The following is a 6000-nucleotide window of genomic DNA, read 5'->3' on the forward strand; positions in this document are numbered from 1 at the left end:
CCTCTCTGGGACCTACTTTCCTCATGCACAAAATGAGGGAGTTAGGTTATATGGACTTCTAAGGTCACTTCCAACTCTAACATTCTATGATCTATAAACATAGCCAGAGAAAGAGGTTGTGTACTATTCATGAAGCTAAGCAAGGGGGGAGTGGGAGAGCAAATTGTATCTGGGAGCAATAAAGTTCCCTCTGGGCCTCTGCAATTGCTCAAGGCCATCTCTCTCCACCTCCCTCCTCCATTCCCTTCTCTCTCCTCCCCCATGATGCACTGCTATTAAGCAATTACTTAGGTTAATAATTGGGTCAAGTATGAGTGTGTAGGAACCTTTGTGCCAAGGATGGCATCTGATCTGCCATAGACCAGACAGGAAATTCTGGGACACCCACGAAATCGCTCCTGTGTGTTTCTTTGGTCTTGCAGGGGCAGACTATCCCAAGACCTGTTTATAGCTTATTGATTGTGGTTCCAGGAAGCCGAGCCATCTGTCATCAGCTCTTAGGGATCTCTTTCCATGCTAACAAGCCAGGTTTCTCTTGAACAGGCTCCTAAATCCATGCTGAAGTCCATCCTTTGGTTGGCCCAGCCTAATGACCACAACAAGAATGACAATAATAATTGCCAGTTCTGGTAGTTTTAATAAGTCACATCCCACAAGCATGACTATATTATCTGAGTTCACATTGATATGATTAGAAAATCTGAAAATCCCAGTTCTTGAATATATTATGAGAAATGAGTAGCAGACATGAGATTTGCGTATATCCTAATGCTTTTAGAGTACTTTAAATTTTATAAAATGCTTTCCTCCTATTGACCTGTGGTTATTAGTATCTCCATTTTACAGATGGGGAAGCTAAGGGGTGAATCTAGAACATAGAAGAGTCTGGTCTTCAATACCAAATCTCATGACTTCTAATCCAGAGCTTTTTCTATGAGAGGTCAGTGACTTGTGTGAGGTGTCAGTTTTAATACGCCCACTCTCACCCTTAACCTGGAATATCCTGGTCTTTTGTATGTCCTGGTCCTTACTCTTAGAGCCTGAGCCAGACCTGAGAAAGCCAGCTTCCTTTTCCTTCTTCCCCAGTTCCCAGTCAAAAACTGTCCTGGAGGTGTGAGTTGATGCTAAGGTGGGCCCCAGAGACCAACTCAGGTCTACAGAAGTGGGAAGCCCCATACAGCCTCATAATCCAATTGGCCCATGGAGCCAGGTAGGTTCTAGAGATCCTCTGAATGATTCCAATCTGTTGAATGGTAGAGAAGCAGTATGGAGAAAGTGGGTAGGATGAGACTAAGCCAAGCCACGTAGGTATCCTAGCTCTTCTGGGAATTTTCTGAGTCATGGGACCAACTTTAGGCCAAACTCTGTAAGATGACTCTAGACCCATCTGGAATTGGTCCTGTCCATTGTCGTAGTTTCAGTTGGCCCTAAGGCTGTGGGTCAGGGACATCTGTAGGACCAGAATAGGTCAGAATGACTTTATCCTAGGGTTGATGTAGGTTTCCCATAGCATAGAGACTCCGTATACCACACAGCAGTGGCAAACTGGACCACATCTATATTCTAATTGAACTTGATTACTTGTCATTGCCAGAGCTCAGTATTCCATCTCCAATTTCTAGTCCTTCGCCTAGGCTGTCCCCCACCCCTCCCCTCCTTACCCATGTTTCTTAGGTACAGGCCTTGTGCCACCTCCTAAAGAAAGCCTTCCTGATCCCTTGAATTGTTAGTACTTTCTCCCTTCTCAAATGATCATGTACATAAATTAACTTTTTACATGTTGCAATTTTTACAGCAGAATATAAATATAAACACCTTAAGGGCAGGAGCGAGTTTCCATTTTGTTTTTGTATCCCTAGGACAATGCCTTGGACAGAAGGATAAAGACAGGAACTGTGCGTTCATTGCTCTGGAAACTTCCAAGTGAGGGAACCCCTTTCATCAGTGCAGGTTGGCACCTTCTCTGCAACTCAAAGTCTTAGAGAGCTGCTCAGGGTACTAAGAGGTTAAGTGATGTTCCCATAGTCACATAGCCAATATGAGTCAGAGGTGGAACTTCAACCCAGGTCTTTGTGGTTCCAAGGCCATCTCTCTACTTATTAGGCCATGGTGCTATGCTTAATAAATGCTGTTTTATATTGCTATCAAATTGAAGGACTTTAGTAAAGGTTCAGAGGGAGATAACCAATTGACCAACCAATCAACAGGCATTCATTAAACACTTAAACCAGGGGTGAGGAACCTGAGGTGGCCCTCTAGGTCCTCAAGTGTGGCCCTTTGGCTGAATCCAAACTTTACTGTGAAGTCCAAGGGCCACACTTGAGGACCAAAGGGCCCCCTGTGGCTTTGAGATTGCAGGTTCCCCACCCCTGAAAACCATTATAGCTCCTTGCCCCCTCCCATGTCCCATATCAAGCATTTATTTTTAAATACTCACAGTTAAGTGTCAGAGATAAGGAAAGAAGTCATTTATGTACTGGAAAGGATTTACCATAATTGTATAGGATAGACTTTTTGAAATAGTATTTTATTTTTTTTCCCTACGTACATACCAAGACAATTTTTAGCATTCATTTTTGCAAGATTTTGAGTTTTGAGCTTGGAATATGATATTCTGGAGGGCAAAAGAGCTGGGATACAACCAAGAATCATCTACCCAAGAAAACTAAGTATAATCTTTCAGGGGAAAAAGTGGATTTTCAATGAAATGGAGCACTTTCAAACATTCTTGATGAAAAGACCAGAGCTGGATAGAAAACTTGACTTTCAAATGCAAGACTCAAGGGAAGCATAAAAAAAGGTAAGCAGGAAAGGGAAATCATAAAGTACTTAATAAGGTTAAACTGTTTACATTCCTACATGACAAGATATTTGTAACTCATAAGAACTTTCTTATTATTAGGGCAGTTAGAAGAAGTATATCTAGACAGAAGGCATAGGTGGGAGTTGCATATGAAGGGATCATATCTAAAACAATAAAATTAAGGGGTAAGAGAGGAATGTACTAGAAGGAAGGGAAAGGGAGAGGTAAAATGAAGGTAAATTATCTCACATAAAAGAGGCAAGAAAAGCCTTTTACTGTGGAAGGGAAGAGGAGGGAGGTAAGAGGAAGTGATCGAACCTCACTGTACTCAGAATTGGCTCAGAAAGGGAATAACATACACACTCAAATGGGTATAGAGATCTATCTTACCCTAGGGGATAAGAAAAAAGTGGTGATGATAGAAGGGAGGGAAGATTGGGGGAGGAGGTAGTCAGAAGCAAAACACTTTTCATGAAGGACATGGTGAAAGGAGAGAGAATAGAATAAACAGTGGAGGATGGGGAATAGGATAGAGGGAAATAGCAAGAGTAACTGTGAAAAAATTTTTGAAGTTTCTCTTATAAGGGCCTCATTTCTCAAACATATAGAGAACTGAGTCAAATTTATAAAAATAAGAGCCATTTACCAATTGATAAATGATCAAAAGATATGAACAGTTTTCAGATGAAGTAATCAAAGCTGTGTATAGACATAGGAAAAAATGCTATTGATTAGAGAAATGCAAATTAAAACAATTCTGAAGTACTACCTCATACCTATTAGATTGGCTAACAGGACAGAAAAAGAGCATGACGAATGTTGGAGGGGATATGGGGAAAATGAGAAATTAATGCATTGTTGGTGGAGTTGTGAACTGACTCAACCATTCTGTGGAGCATTTTGGAACTATGCCCAAAGAGCTATAAAACAATGCATATCCTTTGACCTAGCATTACCACTACTACATTTGCAACCCAAAAGAGATTTTTTTTAAAAAAAGGAAAAGGACCTATTTGTACAAAAATATCTATAGTAGCTCTTTTCTGGTGGCAAAGAATTGGAAATTGAGGGGATCTCCATCATTTGGGAAATGGCTGAACAAATGGTGGTAAGTGATTATGATGGAATACTATTGTGCTATAAGAGATGATGAGTGTGATGCTCTCAGAAAAACCTGGAAAGAATTGCATGAGCTGATGCAAAGTGAGATGTACTGTGTACAGAGTAACAGCAATATTGTAAGATGATTAGCTGTGAATGACTTAGCTATTCTCAGTAGTACAATAATCCAAGACAATTCTGAAGGACTTATGAAAAACGCAATCCATCCACAGAGAAAGAACTGATGGTGTCTGAATAGATTGAAGCATACTTTTTTTTTTACTTTATGTTTCTTGAAGGTATTTTTTGTCTATATTTTCTTTTACAACATGACTACTATGGAAATGTTTTGCATGACTATACATGTATAACCTATATCAAATTGCTTGCTTTTTTAATGGGGGTGAGGGTGGGGAGGAAGGAAGAGAGAGAATTTGGAACTCCAAATTTTAAAAACGAATGTTAAAATTGTTTTACATGTAACTGGGGAAAAATAAAATGCTAAAGAAATTAAAAAGAAAGTAATATACATTTATAAATACAGTTGGAAATCCAATAAATTACTTTTTAAAAAAAATTTAAAAAGATTTAGAGTTCCAATTTTTCCTCCCTCCCATTCCTTCTTCCAAAAATGGTAGGCAATGTGATACAGATTATATATGTGCTATCATGTAAAACATATTTCAATATTAGTCACAGTTATGAAAGAAGAAACAGATCAAAAGGAAAAAAACAACATGAAAAAGAGTAAAGTGAAACAAAATGCTTCGATCTGCATTTGGATCCATCAATTCTTTACGTGAATGTGGATAACATTTTCCTTTGTGAGTCCTTTGTACTTGTCTTCGATCATTGTGTTGCTAAGAAGAGCTGAGTCATTCATAGATGATTATCACGCAACGTTGCTGATACTGTGTACAATGGTTTTCCTGGTATGTCATTTCACACAAGTCTTTCCAGGTTTTTCTGAAATCTACCTGTTCATCATTTCTTATTGGACAATAGTATTCCAATGCATTCATATGCCATAGTTTGTTCAGCCATTCCACAATTGATGAGCATCCCCTCAATATCTAATATTTTGCCACCATGAATAGGTGTGCTATAAATATTTTTGCACCTGTAGGTCCTTTTCCCTTTTTATTATCTCTTTGGGATACAGGCCTAGTAGTGCTATACTAGATCAAAGGGCATGCATAGTTTGGTTGTCCTTTGAACATATTCCAAATTACTCTCCAGAATGGTTGGATAAGTTCATAAGTCCACCAACAGTGCATTAGTGTCCCACTTTTCCCACATGCTCTCCAATATTTATCATTTTCCTTTTTTGTCAATCTGATAGATGTGAGGGGGTATCTCAGAGCTTTTAAAATTTGCATTTCTTGAATCAAAAGTGATTTAGAGCTCCTCTTCATATGTCTACAGATAGCTTTGATTTCTTTATCTGAAAACTGCCTGTTCATATCCTTTGACCGTTTATCATTTGGTGAATGACTTATATCTTTACAAATTTGACTCTATATATTGACTCTAAATTTGACTCTCTCTCTCTCTCTCTCTCTTTTTCTCTCTCTCTCTCTCCATAAATATATATATATATATAAAATACACATATATTTCTCTATACATTTGAGAAATGAGGCCTTTATCAGAGATATTTGCTGTAAAAATTGTTTCCCAACTTTCTGCTTTCCTTCTAATCTTAGTTGCATTGTTTTTGTTTGTACAAAAGCTTTTGATTTTAATATAACCAAAATGATTTATTTTACATTTTGTAATGCTCTTTATCTCTTGTTTGGTCATGAATTCTTCCCTTCCCTATAGATCTGACAGATAGACTGTTCCTTGCTCTTCTAATTTGCTTATGGCATCACCCTTTATGTCTAATCATGCACCCATTTTGACCTTATCTTTTGGTATATGGTGTGAGATATTGGTCTATCCCTAGTTTGTGTCGGATTGTTTTCCAGTTTTTCCAGCAATTTTTGCCAAATAGTGAGTTCTTATCCCAAAGGCTGGGGTCTTTGTTTTTATTAAATGCTAGGTTACTATGGTTATTGACTACTGTGTCTTGTGTACCTAATCTATTCCACTAA

The sequence above is a fragment of the Trichosurus vulpecula genome, chromosome 9 (assembly GCF_011100635.1).
Source record: "Trichosurus vulpecula isolate mTriVul1 chromosome 9, mTriVul1.pri, whole genome shotgun sequence".
Lineage (NCBI taxonomy): Eukaryota > Metazoa > Chordata > Mammalia > Diprotodontia > Phalangeridae > Trichosurus > Trichosurus vulpecula.